Source organism: Pongo abelii, chromosome 11 (genome assembly GCF_028885655.2).
Source record: "Pongo abelii isolate AG06213 chromosome 11, NHGRI_mPonAbe1-v2.0_pri, whole genome shotgun sequence".
NCBI classification, from domain to species: Eukaryota; Metazoa; Chordata; class Mammalia; order Primates; family Hominidae; genus Pongo; species Pongo abelii.
In genome coordinates this window covers 13,216,545-13,231,821 of record NC_071996.2, presented here as the reverse complement: position 1 = coordinate 13,231,821, position 15,277 = coordinate 13,216,545, and positions in this window count along the sequence as shown.

Genomic DNA, 15,277 nt, shown 5'->3' with positions numbered 1-15,277 from the left:
ATGGAATGTGAAATGGAATGGAATGTGGAACGGGATGGAATGGAATGTGGAATGGAATGAAATGGAATGGAATGCAATTTGAAATGGAATATGTAATGGAATGTGGAATGGAATGGAATATGTAATGGAATGTGGAATGGAATGGAATGGAACTGAATGGAATGTGGAAAGGAATGGAATGGAATGGAATATGCAATGGAATGGACAGGAATGGGGAAAGTAACGGAGTGTACTGTGGAATGGAATGGAATGGAATGTGGAAAGGAATGGAAAGAAATGTGGAAAGTAACGGAATGGAATATGGAATGGAATATAATGGAATGTGGAATAGAATGGAATGGAACGGAAAGGAATGGAATGGAATGTGGAATGTAATGGAAAGGAATGTGGAAAGAAATGCAGTGGACTGTGGAATGTAATGGAATGTAATGTGGAATGCAATGGAATGGAATGTGGAATGGAATGGAATGTGGAATGGAATGGTATGGAATGTGGAATGGAATGGAATGGAATATGTAAATGAATGTGCAATGGAATAGAATGAAATGGAATAGAATATGGAATAGAATGGAACGGAATGTGGAATGGAATTTAATGTGGAATGGAATGATATGGAATGTGGAATAGAATGGAATGGAATATGTAAAGGAATGTGCAATGGAATGGAATGAAATAGAATGGAATGTGGATTGGAATGGAATGGAATTTGGAATGGAAAGTAATTTGCAATGTAACGTGGAATGGAATGGAATAGAATGGAATGGAATGTGGAATGGAATGGAATGGAATGGATTGGAATGGAATGGAATGGAATGTGGAATGGAATGGAATGCAATGTGGAATGTAATGAAATGTGGAATGGAATGTGGAAAGGAATGTAATGGAATGGAATGGAATCGCAAATGGAATGGAATGGAATGGAATGAGGAATGGAATGGAATGTGGAATGGAATGGAAAGGAATGGAATGTGGAATGGAAAGGAATGGAATGTTGAATGAAATGGAATGGAATGCGGAATGGAATGGAACGGTATGTGGAATAGAATGGAACGCAATGGAATGGAATGTGGAATGGATTGGAATGGAAAGGAATGTGGAATGCAATGGAATGGAAAGGAATGGAATGTGGAATGTAATGGAATGGAATGTGGAATGTAATGGAATGAAATGTGCAATGGAATGAATGGAAAGTGGAATGGAATGTGGAATGGAACGTGGAATTGAATGAATTGGAACGTGGAATTGAATGAAATGGAACATGGAATGGAAAGTGGAATGGAATGTGGAATGAAATGTGGAATGTGGAAAGGAATGCAATGGAATGTGTAATGGAATGGAATACAATGTGGAACGGAATGGAATGGAATGCGGAATTTCATGGAATGTAATGTGGAATGGAATGGAATGCAGAAAGGCACGGAATGGAACGTGGAAAGGAATGGAATGGATGCGAATGTGGAATGGAATGGAACGGAATGGAATGTTATGTGGAATGGAAGGGAATGGAATGTGGAATGGAATTGAATAGAAAGTGGAATGGAACGGAATGGAATGTTATGTGGAATGGAAGGGAATGGAATGTGGAATGGAATTGAATGGAAAGTGGAATGGAATGGAATGTTATGTGGAATGGAATGGAATATGGAAAGAAATGAGGTATGGAATGGAATGGAATGGAATGGAAAGTGGAATTCAAAGGAATGGAATGTGGAATAGAATTGAATGTAATGGGGAAAGAAATGGAATGGAATGCAATGTGGAATGGAATGTAACAGAATGCAATGGAATGGAATGGAATGGAATGGAAATTGGAAAGGAATGGAATGTGTGATGGAATAGAATGGAATGGAATGGAATGTGGAATGGAACAGAATGGAATGGAATGTGAAACTGAATGGAAAGAGGAAAGGAATGTGTAACGAATTAAATGGAATGGAATGGTATCTGGAATGGAATGGAATTGAATGTGGAATGGAATGGAATGTAATGTGGAGTGGAATGGAATTTATTGTGGAATGGAATGGAGAGGAAAGTGGAATGGAATGGAAAGTGGAATGGAATGGAATGTAATGAAATGGAAAGTGGAATGGAATTTGGAATGGAAAGGAATGTGAAATGCAATGTGTAATGGAAAGAATGGAATGGAATGTGGAATGGAATGAAATGTGGAATGGAATATGGAATGGAATGAAATGTGGAATGGAATAGAATGGAATGTGGAAAGGAATGGAATGAAATGTTGAATGGAGTGTAATGAAATGTGGAATGTAATGGAATGTGTAATGGAATGGAATGGAATGGACTGTAATATAGAATGGAATGGAGTGGAATGTGGCATGGAATGTGGAATGGAAGGGATTGAAATATGAAATGGAATGGAGTGTAATGTGGCATGGAATGTAATGGAGTTTGGAATTAAATGCATTGGAATGCGGAATGGAATGGAATGTGGAACGTATTGGAATGGAATTTGGAAAAGAATGGAATGGAATTTGGAATGGAATGGAAAGTAATGTGGAACAGATTGGAATGAAATGCGGAATGGAATTTGAATTGGAATGAAATGGAACAGAATGGAATTTGGAGTGCAATGGAATGGAATGGAATGTGGAATGGAATGGAATGTGGAGTGGAATGTGAAATGGATTGGAATGGATTGGGGAAAGTAATGTAATGCAATGGAATGTGAAAAAGAATGGAATGGAAATTGGAATGGAATGGAATGGAATGGATCGTGGAATGGAATGGAATGGAACGTGGAATGAAATGGAATGGAAAGTAGAAAGGAACGTGGAATGAAATGGAATGGAACGGGTAATAGAAAGTGGAATGGAACGTCCAACGGAAAGTGGAATTAAACGTGGAATGGAATGGAATGGAACGTGGAACAGAATGTGGAATGGAATGTGGAATGGAATGGAATGGAATGTGGTCTGGAATGTGGAATGAAATGGAAAGGAATGTGGAAAGGAATGTGGAATTCAATGAGGAATGGAATGTGGAATGGAACTTGGAATGGAATGAGGAATGGAACGTGGAGTGGAAAGTGGAATGAAATTTGTAACGGAAACGAATGAAATGTGGAATGGAATGGAATGGAATGTGCAATGGAATGGAATTTAATGTGGAATAGAATGTTTAATGGAATGGAATAGAATCCAGAATTGAATGGAATTGAATGGTACGGAATGTGAAATGGAATGGATTGGATCGTTTAATGGAACATGGAATGGAAAGTGGAATGGATTGGAATGGAACGTGGAATTGAATGTGGAATGTAATGTAATGGATTGTGGAATGGAATGCAATGAAACGTGGTACGGAATGAGGAAAGGAATGTAGAATGGAATGGAATGGAATGCGGAAAGGAATGTGAAATGGAATGCAATGGAATGTGGAATGGAATGTGCAGTGGAATGTGGAATGGTATGTGATGGAATGTTGAATAGAATGTGGAATGTGGAATGGAATGGAATGGAATGGCACGGAATGTGGAATGGAATGGTATGGAATGAAATGGAACAGAAAGTGGAATGGAATGGAATGGAATGAGGGATTGAATATGGAATGGAATGGAATGGATTGGAATGTGGAATGGAAGGGTTTGGAATAAAAAGGAATGGAAAGTGGAATGGAATGGAATGGATTGTGGAATGGAATGGAATGTGGAATTGAATATGGAATGGAATGTGGAATGGAATGCAATGGAATGTGGAATGGAAAGTGGAGTGCATTGGAATGGAATGTTGAATGGAATGTGGAATGGAATGGAATTGGTTGTGGAAAGCGAAGTGGAATGCAAGGGAATGGAATGTGGAATGGAGTGTGGTATGCAATGGAATGGAATATGTAATGAAATGTGGAATGCAACGGAATGGAAGGTGGAATGGAATGTGGAATGCAATGGAATGCAATGAGGAACGGAATGTGGAATGGAATTTGGAATGGAACACGGAATGGAAGATGGAACGGAATGGAAAGGAATGTGGAATGAAAGGTGTAATGGAATGGAATGGAATGAGGAATAGAATGGAATGTGGAATGCAATGTGGAATAGAATGGAATATTTAAATAGAATGGAGTTGAATGTGCAATGGAATGTGGTCTGGAATGGAATGCTATGTGGAATAGAATGTGGAATGGAATGGAATGGAATGTGGAATGGAATGTTCAATGGAATGTGGAATGGAATGGAATGGAATGTGGAACGGAATGTGGAATGGAATGTGGAATGGAATGGAATGGAAAGTGGAAAAGTATGTGGAATGGAATGGAAAGCACTGTGAAATGGAATGTGGAATGGACTGGAATGGAATGTGAAATGGAATGGAATGGAATGTTTAAATAGAATGGAATGGAAAGTTGAAATGTATGTGGACTGGAATGGAATGCACTGTGAAATGGAATGTGGAATGGGCTGGAATGGAATGTGGAATGGAATTGTTAAAGGAATGTGCAAAGGAATGTTTAATGGAATTTATACGAATGTGGAATGGAACGTGGAATGGAATGTAGAATGGAATGGAATATAATGTGGAATGGAATGTGGAATGGAACAGAATGCAATGTGGAATGGAATGTGGAATGGAATGTGCAGAGGAAAGCAGAATGGAATGCAAAGGAATGCTGAACGGAAAGTGGTATTTAATGGAATGGGACGTGGAATTTAACGTAGAATGGAATGGAAAGGAATGTGGAATGGAATGTGGAATGGACGGTGGAATGGAACGGGTAATGGAATGTGGAATGGGACGTGGAATGGAATGGAATGGAAATTGAAATGGGACATGAAATGGAATGGAATGGAACGTGGAATGGAATCTGTAATGGAATGTGGCATGGAAAGTGGAATGAAACATCGAATGGAATGGAATAGAACGTGGAATGGAATGTGGAATGGAATGGAATGGAATATGGAATGGAATGGAATGGAATGTGGAATAGAATGAAATGGAATGGAATGGAATGCAGAATGGAATGGAATGGAATGTGGAATGCAATGGAATGGAATGCAAAGTGGAATTGAATGAAATAGAACGGGGAATGGAATGTGGAATGGAATGTGGAATAGATTGTGGAATGCAATGGGATGGAATGTGGAATGGGATGGAATGTTGAATGGAATGGAATGGAACGTGGAATAGAATGGAATGGAATGGAATGTGCAATGGAATGTTGAATTGAATGTGAAATGGAATGGATAGGAATGTGGAATGGAAAGGAATTTGGAATGGAATGGAATGGAATGTGGATTGGAATGGATTACATTGTGGAATGGAATGGAATGGAATGGAAAGTGAAATAGAATTTGGAATGGAATGTGGAATAGAATGAAATGGATTGTGGAATGCAATGTGGAATGGAATGGAAGGTGTGATGGTATGGAATGGAATGTGGAATTGAATGTTGAATACAATGTGGAATGGAAAGTGGAATGGAAAGGAATGGAACGGGGAATGGAACGTGGATTGGAAAGTGTAATGGAACGTGGAATGCAATGTGGAATGGAACGTGGAATGAAATGTGCAATTGAATGTGGAATATAACGTGGAATGGAACGGAATGCAAAGTGGAAAGGAACACAGAATGGAATGGAATGCAAAGTGGAATGGAATGTGAAATATAATGTGGAATGGAAAGTTTAATGGAACGTGGAATGGAATTGAAAGGAACGTGGAATAGAAAGGAGTGGAACATGGAATGCAATGTGGAATGGAATGTATAATTGCACGTGGAATAGAATGGAATGCAACTTGGAATGGAATGTGGAATGGAATGGTGAATGGAATGTGCAATGGAATGTGGTTTGGAATGGAATGGTATGTGGAAAGGAATGGAATGGAATGAGGCTTGGAATGTGGACAGGAATGCAAAGCAATGTGGTATGTAATGTGGAATGGAAAGGAACGGAAAGTGGAATGGAATGCGGAAAGGAATGTGGACAGGAATGCAATGCAATGTAGAATGGAATGTGGAATGGAAGGCAAAGGAATGTGGAATGGAATGAGAAAAGTAATGTTGAATGGAATGCAGAATTGAATGGAATGGAATGTGGAATGCAATGTAGAATGGAAAGGAATGGAATGTGGAATTGAATGGAATGGAATGAGGAATGGAATGGAATGGAAAGTGGAATCGAATATATAATGGAATGGAATGGAATGTGGAATGGAATGGATTGGAATATGGTATAGAATGGAATGGAATGTGGAATGGAATGGAAAGGAATGTGGATTGGAATGGATTGGAATGTGGTATAGAATGGAATGGAATTGAATTGAATGGAAATGGAATGGTATGGAATGTAGAATGCAATGGAAACTAAAGAAATGAGTAATTGAATGGAAAGGAATGTGGAATGGAATGGAATGTAACGTAGAATGGAATGTCAAAAGGAATGGAATAGAACGTGGAATGAAATGGAATGGAATGTGGAATACAATGTGGAATGGAATGTGGAATGGAAGGGAATGAAATGGGGAATGGAATGTGGAATGGAATGGAATGAAATGTGGAATGCAATGAGATGGAATGTGGAATAGAATGGAATGAAATGGAATGGAATACGGAATAGAATGGAATATAATGTGGAATGCAATACAATGGAATGAAAGGTGGAATTGGATTGAATGGAATTTTCAATGAAATGGAAAGGAATGTGGAATGGAATGGAACGTGGAATGGAATGTGGAATGGAATGTGGAATGGAATGGAATCGAATGGAATGTGGAATACAATGGAATGGAACGGAAAGTGGAATGGAATGTGAAATGGAATGGAATGTGCAATGCAAGATGGAATGGAAGGTGGAATGGAATGGAATGGAATGTGGATTGGAATGGAATGGAAAGTGGAATCGAATGGAAAGTGAAGTGGAATGTGGACTGGAATGTGAAATGGAATGTGGAATGCAGTATGGAAAGTAATGTGGAATGGAGTGAAATGAAACACGGAAAGTAATGGAATGGAACGTGGAATGGCATAGAATGGAATGTGGAATGTAACGTCGAATGGAACGTGGAATGGAAAGAGGAATTGAAAGTGGAATGAAATGGAATGCAATGTGGAATGGAATGCGGAATGGAATGGAATTTTATGGAATTTGGAAGGAAATGGAATGGAATGGAATGTGGAATGAAATGGAGCGGAATGTGGAATGGAAAGGAATGGAATGAGGAATGGAATGGAATTTTATGGAAAGTGGAATGGAATGGAATGGAATGGAACGGAATGTGGAATGGAATGGAATGGAATGGAATGCAGAATGTTATGGAAAGAAATGTGGAACGGAATGTAATGGAATGGAATGGAATGTGGAATGGAATGCAATGGAATGGACTGTAGAATGGAAAGGAAAGGAGAGCGGAATTGAATGGAATGTAATGTGGAATGAAATGTGATGGAAATGGAATGCAATGTGGAATGGAACGTGGAATGGAATGGAAAGGAATATGATATGTAATGGAATGGAAAGTGGAATGGAATGTGGACTGTAATGGAATGCAATGTGGAATGGAATGTGGAATGGAATGGAATGGAAAGTGAAATAGAATGTGGAATGGAAAGGTATGGAATGTGGAAAGGAATGTAGAATGGAATGTGGAATAGAACGGAACGGAATGTGGAATGCAATGTGGAATGGAATGTGGAATTGAAAGTGGAATGGAATGCAAGGCAATGTGGAATGGAAAGTGCAATGGAATGGAATGGAAATTGGAATGGAACGTGGAATTGAAACGAATGGAACTTGGAATGGATTGTGGAAAGGAATGTGGTATGGAACGTGGAATGGAACGTGGAATGGAATGGAATGGAACGTGGAATGGAACGTGGAATTTAACGTGGAATGGGATGTGGAATGGAACATTAAATGGAAGGTGGAATGGAAAGTGGAATGGAGAGGAATGGAATGTGGAATGGAATGCAATTTAATGTGGAATGGAATGCAATTTAATGTGGAATGGAAAGTGGAATTGAATGGAATGCTATGATTAATAGAATGTGGAATAGAATGGAATGGAATCCAGTATGGATTGGAATGGAATGGTTTGGAATGAGGAATTGAATGGAATGGAATGTGGAATGGAACGGACTGTGGAATGGAACGTGGAATGGAACGTTTAATGTAGCATGGAATGGAACGTTTAATGTAGCATGGAATGGAATGTGTAATGCAATTTGGAGTGGAATGGAATGGAATGTGGACGGGAATCGAATGCAATGTGCAAAGCAGTTTGGAAGGGAATGGAATGGAAAATGCAATGGAATGGAACGTGGAATAGAATGTGGAATGGAATGTTCAAAGGAATGCAATGTGGAATAGAATGTGAAATGGAGTGGAATTGAATGTGGAATGGAATGTGTAATGGAAGGTGGAATGAAACATGGAATGGAATGGAATAGAACGTGGAATGGAAGGTGAAACGGAATGGAATGGAATATGCAAAAGAATGTAATCGAATGTGGAATGGAATAAGGAAAGGAATGGATTGCAGTGTGGAATGGAATGTGGAATGGAATGAAATGGAACGTGGAATGCAATGTGGAATGGAATGGAATGGAATGTGGAGGGGAATGTAGAATGGAATGTGGAATGTGATGTAGAATGGAATGGAATGGAATGAGGAACGCAATGTGGAATGGAATGGAATGGAATGTGGAAGGGAATGTGAAATGGAAGGTGGAATGGAATGTGGTATGGAGTGGAATGGAATGGAATGTGGAAGGGAATGTGGAATGCAATCTGGAATGGAATGTGGAATGGAATGGAATGGAATGTGTTATGGAGTGGAATGGAATGGAATGTGGAAGGGAATGTGGAATGCAATCTGGAATGGAATGTGGAATGGAATGGAATGGAATGTGGAAAGGAATGCAGAATGGAATGTGGAAAATAAGGTACAATGTAATGGAATGGAATGTGGAATGCAATGTCGAATGGAATGGAATGGAATGTGGAAGGGAATCTGGAAGGGAAAGTGCAATGGAATGGAATGGAATGTGGAATGGAACGTCGAAAGGAAAGGAATGGAAGGTGGAATTGAAAATGGAAGGGAACGAGGAATGTAAAGTAGAATGGAAAGGGCAATGGAATGTGGAATGGAATGTGGAATGGAATGGAATGGAAACTGGAATGGGACTTGGAAATTATGGAATGGAATGTGGAATGGAATGTGGAAAGGAACGTAGAATGGAACGTGGAATGGAATGGAATGTGGAAAGGAATGGAATAGAAGTTGGAATGCAATGTAGAATGGAATGTGGATTTGAACGTGGAATGAAATGGAATGGAAAGTGGAATGGAATGGAATGGAATCTGGAATGGAAATTAATTGATCGTGAAATGGGTCGTGGAATGGAACATGGAATTCAACGTGGAATGGAGCATGGGATGGAATGTGGAATGCAATGGAATGGAATGTGGAATTGAATGGAATGGAATGTGGAATGGAAAGGAATGCAATGTGGAATGGAACGTGGAATGGAATGGAATGGAACTTGGAATAGACTGTGGAATGCAATGAAAGGGAATGTGGAATGAAATGTGGAGTGTAATGGAATGGAATGTGGAATGGAATGGAATGGTATGTGGAATCGAATGTAGATTGGAACCGAATGTAATGTGGAATGGACTTTAATGGAACATGGAATGGAATGGATTGGAATGTGGTAAGGAATGTGGAATCGAATTTGGAAACGAACGGAATGGAATGGAATGGAATGTGGAATGGAATGTGGAATGGAATGTGGAATGGAATGGAATGGAATGTGTAATGGAATGTGTAATGGAATGGAATGGAATGAGGAATGGAATGTGGAATGGAATGCAGTGGAATGTTTACTGGACTGGAATGGAATGTACACTGGAATGTTAAATGGAATGTGGAGTGGCATGTGGAATGGAAAGGAGTGCAATGTGTAATGGAAAGTGGAATGGAAAGTGAAATGGAAAGAGGAATAAAATGCAATGTGGAATGGAACGTGGATTGCAATGGAAAGGAACGCGGAATAAAACGTGGAATGGAAAGCGGAATGGAATGGAGTGGATTGTGGAATGGATCGTGCAATGGAATGGAATGGAACGTGGAATGGAAAGTGGAATGGAATGTGGAATGGAACATGGAATAGAATGTGCATTGGAATGTAGAATGGAATGTGGAATGGAATGGAATGGAATGTGGAATGGAATGTGGAAGGAAAGTGTAATGTAATATAATGGAATAAAATGGAATGTGGAATGGAATGTGGAAAGATAGTGGAATGGAATGTGGAATGGAATGGAATGAAATGTGGAGTGGAATGTGGAATGGAATGTGGAATGTAATGGAATGGAACGGAATGGAAAGTGGAATGGAATGTGGAATAAAACTTGCAATGGAAAGTGGAATGGAACATGGAATGGAACGTGGAATGGGATGTGCAATGCAATCTGGAATGGAAAGTTGAATGGAATGGAATGGAACGTGGAATTGAACGTGGAATGGAATAATGGAACGCGGAATTGAACGTGGAATGGAATGGAATGGAACGTGGAATGGAACATAGAAAGGAATGTGAAGTGGAACGTAGAATGGAATGTGGAATGGAATGTGGAAGGGAATTTGGAATGGAATTGAATGGAATGGAATGTGGAATGCAACGCGCAGTTTATCATGGAATTGAATGTGGAATTCATCGTGGAATGGAAGATGAAATGGAATGTGGAATGGAATATGGAATGGAACGTGAAATTGAAAGGAAAGGAATGTTGAATGGAACGTGGAATGGAATGGATTGAGGAATGGAACGTGGAATGGAAAGTGGAATGTAATGGAATGGAATGTGGAAAGGAATGTGGAACGGAAAGTGGAATGGAATGGAATGGAATGTGGAATGGAACATGGAAAGGAATGGAATGAAATGTGGAATGGAATGGAATGGAAACTGGAATGGAACTTGGAAATTATGGAATGGAACAATGATTGGAATGTGGAATGGAATGTGCAATGGAACGTGGAATGGAACGTGGAATGGAATGGAATGGAAAGTGGAAAGGAATGGAATAGAACTTGGAATGCAATGTAGAATGGAATGTGGAATTCAACGTGGAATGAAATGGAATGGAATGTGGAATGGAATGGAATGGAATCTGGAATGGAAATTAATTGAACGTGGAATGGGGCGTGGAATGGAACATGGAATTTAATGTGGAATAGAGTGTGGAATGGAATGAGGAATGCAATGGAATGGAATGTGGAATTGAAAGTAATAGAATGAGGAATGGAAAGGAATGCAATGGAATGGAATGTGGAATTGAAAGTAATAGAATGAGGAATGGAAAGGAATGCAATGTGGAATGGAACGTGGAATGGAATGGAATAGAATGTGGAATGGAATGAAAGGGAATGTGGAATGAAATGTGGAGTGTAATGGAATGGAATGTGGAACGGAATGAAATGGTATGTGGAATGGACTTTAACGAAACGTGGAATTGAATGGAATGGAATGTGGTAAAGAAAGTGGAATGGAATTTGCAATGTAATGGAATGGAATGTGGAATGGAATGTGCTATTGATTGTGGAATGGAATGTGGAATGGAACGGAATGGAAGGTGGAATGGAATGTGGAATGTAGTGTGGAATGGAACTTGGAATGGAATGCAATGGAATGTCGAATGGAATGTGGAATAGAATGGAATGCAAAGTGGAATGGAACGTGGAATGGAACGTGGAATGGAATGGAATGGAATGTGGAATGGAAAGAGAATTGGAATGTGGAATGAAACTTGAAATGGAATGGAATGCAACGTGAAATGGAATGGAAAGGAACATGGAATGCTACCTGAAAAGGAATGAGGAATTGAACATGGCATGGAATGTGGAATGCAAAGTGCAATGGAACTGAATGGAATGTGGAATGGAATGGAATGGAAAGTGGAATGGAAGTTAAAATGGAATGGAATGGAATGGAATGGAATGGAATGTGGATTGGAATGTGGAATGGAATGTGGAATCGAATGGAATGAACTGTGGAATGAAATGTGGATTGGAATGGAATGGAATGTGCAATGGAATGGACTGGAATGTGCAATGGAATGTGGAATAGAATTTACTGGGAAGTGGAATGGAACGTCGAATGGAATGGAATGGAATGCAATGGAATGTGGAATGGAAAGGAATGGAATTTGGAATGGAATGTGAAACGGAAAGGAATGAACTGCGGAATGGAATGTGGAATGGAATGTGGAATAAAATGGAATTGAATGGATTGAAATTTGGAATGGCATGTGAATTTGAATGTAGTGGAATGTGGAATGGAATGTGGAAAGAAATGCAATGGTACGAAATTGGAATGTGGAAGGGAATGTGGAATGGAATGTGGAATGTAATGTAGAATATAATGGAATGGAATGTGAAATGAAATGTGGAATTTAATGGAATGGAATCTGGGAGAGAATGTGGAATGGAATGGAATGGAATGTGGAATGGAATGCGGAATGAAATGTGGAATGGAATGGAAAGGAAAGGAATGGGATTTGGAATGGAACATGGAATGGAACGTCGAAAGGAATGGAATGGAACGTTCAACGGAATATGGAATGGAATGGAATGGAATGTGGAATGGAATGGAACGGAATGTGGAATTGAATGGAATGGAATTGAATGGAATCGGAATGGAATGGAATGGTATGTGGAATGCAATAGAATGCAAAGAAATGAGGAATTGAATGGAAAGGAATGTGGAATGGAATGGAATGGAACGTATAACGGAATGTCAAATGGAAGGGAATAGAACGTGGAATGAAACGGAATGGAATGTGGAATAGAATGTGGAATGAAATGTGGAATTGGATGTGGAATGGAATGGAAAGGAATGTGGAGTGGAATGTAATGGAATGGAATGTGGAATGGAATATAATGGAATGTGGAATAAAATGGAATGGAATGGAATGGAATGGAATGCGTAATGGAACAGAGTGGAATGTGGAATGCAGTGCAATGGAATGAAATGTTGAATGGAGTGCAATGGAATGTGGAATGGAATGGAATGGAATGTGGAATGGATTGTGGAATGGAATGTGGAATAGAATGGAATGGAATGTGGAATGGAATGGAATAGAATGTGGAATAGAATGGAATGGAATGGAATGTGGAATGGAATGTGGAAAGGAATGGAATGTGGAATGCAATGTGGAATGGAAAGAGGAATGGAATGGAATGGAATGTGGAATGGAATGGAAAGTGAAGTGGAATGTGGACTGGAATGTGAAATGGAATGTGGAATGGAAAGTGGACTGGAATGTGAAATGGAGTGAAATGAATCGTGGAAAGGAATGGAATGGAACGTGGAATAGAACGTGGAATGGAAAGTGGAATGGAATTTGGAATTCAATGGGAAAGAATATAGAATGGAATGTTGAATGGAATGGAAAGGAATGTGTGATGGAATGCCGAAAGGAACGTGGAATGTAACGTGGACATGAATGTGGAAAGGAATGGAATGGAATGTGGAATGGAATGTGCAATGGAATTTGTTATGGAATGGAATGGAATATGGAATAGAATGTGGAGTAGAATGGAATGGTATAAGGAATGGAATGCAATGGAATGTGGAATGGATTGTGGAATGGAATGTGGAATGGAATGCGGAATGGAAAGGAACGTTACGTGGAATGGAATGTGGAATGGAAATTGCAGTGGAAAGTGGAATGGAATGGAAAGGAATGTGGAATGTAACGTGGAATGAAATGGAATGGAACGTGCAATGGAAGGTGGTGTGTAACGTTTAATGGAACGTGGAATGGAAGGTGGAATGTAATGGAATGGAATGTGAAATGGAATGGAACGGAATGTGGAATGGAATGTGAAATGGAATGTGGAATGGAATGTGGAATGGAAAGGAATGGAATGTGGAATTGAATGTGGAATGGAATGGAATGGAATGTGGAATTGAATATGAAATGGAATGTGGAATGGAATGTGGAATGGAATGGAATGGATTGCGGAATGGAATGGAATGGATTGCGGAATGGAATGTGGAATGAAATTTGGAAGGGAACCTGTAATGGAATGGAATGTGGAATCGAATGAAATGGAATGTGGAAAGTAACGGAATGGAATGTGGAGTGGAATGTGGAATGGAATGTGGAATGGAATGGAATGGACTGTGGAATGAAAAGTCATGGAATGATATAGAATGCGGAATGGAATGTGGAATGGAATGTGGAATTGAATGTGGAATGGAATGCAATGGATTGTGGAATGGAATGGAATGGAATGGAATGGAATGTGGAATGGAAGGTGGAATGGAACGTGGAATGGAACTCGGAATACCAGGTGGAAGGGGATAGAATGGAATGTGGTATAGAATGTGGGATGGAAAGGAATGCAAATTGGAAAGGAACGTGGAATGTAATGGTTTGGAATGTGGAATGGAACGTGAAATGTAACGGAATGTGAAACGGAATGAGTAATGGAATGCGGAATGGAATCTGGAATGGATCGTGGAATGGAAAGGAACGTGCAATGGAATGTGGAATGGCATGTGGAATCGAATGTGGAATTTATCGTGGAATGGAAAGTTGAATGGAATGGAAAGGAAGGTGCAATGGAATGTGGAATGGAATGGAATGGAATGTGGAATGGAATGTGGAATGGAATGTGAAATGGAATGAAATCGAACGGAAAGTGGTATGGAAGGGATTGGAATGGAATGGAAAGTGGAATGGAAGGGAATGGAATGTGGAATGGAATGTGCAATTGAATGAAATGTAATGTGGATTGCAATGTGCAAATGAATGGAATGGAATGGAATGGAAGGTGGAATGGAATGGAATGGAAGGTGGAATGGAATGGAATATGGATTTTAATGAAATGGAATGTGAAATGGAATGGAATGTTGAATGGAATGGAATATGGAATAGAAAGGAATGGAATGCGGAATGGAATGGTATGTGAAATGAAAGATGGAATGGAATGGAATGGACTGTGGAATGGAATAGAATGTGCAATGTAATGTGGAATGGAATGGAATGGAACGTGGAATGGATTGGAATGCGGAATGGAATTTAGAATGGAAGGAAATGGAACATGGAATGGAATGAGGAATGGAATGTGAAATGGAATGTGGAATGGAACGTGGAATTGAATGGAACGGAACGTGGAATGGAATGTGGAATGGAAAATGGAATGTGGAACGGAATGTAATGCAATGAATAATTGAATGGAAGCAAAGTGGAATGGAATATGGAATGGAATAGAATGGAATGTGGAATGGAATGGAAAGGAATGTCGAATGG